We start from the raw sequence: 1,832 nt of genomic DNA on the forward strand, positions 1-1,832 counted from the left end.
TTACCATATATCCTCTGTCCACATCTCCATCATCTATTATCTAACAGTATAATTATATATCATCTCTTTAACTTATGCCACCTATTTTCTATCCCTATCTCTATAGGTAGAGCTACCTATCTACCATATATTCCTGTCTACCCACTTATGTCTACCATCAATCATCTATCAATCACTTTTCAGTCTTGCATCCAGCTACTTCACTACTTCCCTTATTTGAATTGTTGGTTATTCTTTAATTTTACCCTGACCCCATTTGTAACACTTTACATCAGCTGAGATAGGATTTGGGTTTGAATTCTAAATAGAATGAATTTTATGTCCAAAATTTAATGTTATATCCACTCTCTATTCAATTCCTGTTCTTCATTCAAGTACTTAAAGGACTAGCCTTTTGTTGTTTTCTTACCTAGCATATTTTCTTTACATAGCCCTTGGCTGCTTTCCTTCAGGAAATGTTTCTGGTATTGGCACAGGCAACACTTAGAAGTTAATTTCTAGTGTGTTGCTATTGTTGCTTCAGTGTTTGGCAATTTCTTGCATGCTATACAATTTCTCTCCTACAAAGCCATATCCTTAATCCCATATCTTGCTTTCTATCAAAGATATTTCCTATTTTTTTCATTTTTTTATTTCAACAGATTTTTCAATAATACAATTAATTTCCTCTGTCTGCTGGTGATTTTGCTTATATTATTTATTTCTTCTAACTTAGAGGAAGTGGCAAATTCTTGATTTTCTCCTCAAAGTATTTTAATAGTTTGAATGTGACATTTAATACATATGAATGTCAATTAATCAATAAGATTTATGTTACATATAACAATTGAAGAAATATTTTAAAACTTTAATTTTACTTTATTTGAGAGTGAGAGAGGGAAATAGGCAGAGAGTGAATGTGCACTCCAGGGCCTTCAGCCACTGCAAACTGTGTCCAGAGGCATGTGCCCCCTTGTGTATGTAGCACATGGGTCCTGGAGAGTTGAACCATGATCCTTTGGCTTTCAGGCAAACATGTTAACCGCTAAGCCATATCTTCAGTCCTCTTTTAAAAAAATCATTTTTACTTTATTTAAAAGAAATATTTTAGAGGTCCAACATCTTAGCAAAGCTGCAGTGGTTGCCACTGGGGCTCTCCGAGATTCACCATGTGGCCCAAGGATGACAAGTATAAGAAGCCTGGATGTCAGCTAAGAAAGACAAAGAGCCAGTCAACCAGTTTAGGGGTAAGGCCCAAAAGAAGAAATGGTCCAAAGGCAAAGTTCAGGACAAACTCAATAGCCTATTCCTGTTTGACAAAGCTACTTATGACAAACTCTGTAAAGAAGTTCCCAATTCTAAGCTTATTACCATTGCTGTGGTCTCTAAGAGACTGAAGATCCATGGTTCCCTGGCCAGGGCAGTGTTCATGAGCTCTTTAGTAAAGGACTTATCAAACTGGTTTCAAAGCACAGAGCTCAAGTGGTTTACACCAGAAATACCAAGGGTGGAGATGCTCCTGCTGCTGGTGAAGATACATGAACAGGTTCAATTCAACTGACTGTACATCTGGAAAAATAAAATTTTATTAAGTCAAAAAAAAAAGAAAAAAGAAAAAAGAAATATTTTAAACCACTGGAGTTTGCCTGCAAAGCCTAATGACCTGGGTTTGATTCACCAGTACCCATCTCTCTGCCTCTCTCTGGTTATAAGTAAGTAAATAATAATTTAAAAGATACATGTTATATAGTGATGGTTATATTTGTTTTTCCTCATGTTTTCTTCTTTTTAGGTTTAAACTCAGGGCCTCAATAATGCTAGACAAGTGCAGTACTACTGAACTATACTCTTAC

General features: G+C 35.7%; 1 pseudogene; it reads left to right on the plus strand.

Annotated features, from left to right (window-relative positions):
• Window positions 1–1,148: 1,148 nt before the first annotated feature.
• Window positions 1,149–1,521, plus strand: LOC101595936 (annotated as a pseudogene).
• Window positions 1,522–1,832: the final 311 nt, after the last annotated feature.

This window comes from Jaculus jaculus, chromosome 5, assembly GCF_020740685.1.
Source record: "Jaculus jaculus isolate mJacJac1 chromosome 5, mJacJac1.mat.Y.cur, whole genome shotgun sequence".
NCBI classification, from domain to species: Eukaryota; Metazoa; Chordata; class Mammalia; order Rodentia; family Dipodidae; genus Jaculus; species Jaculus jaculus.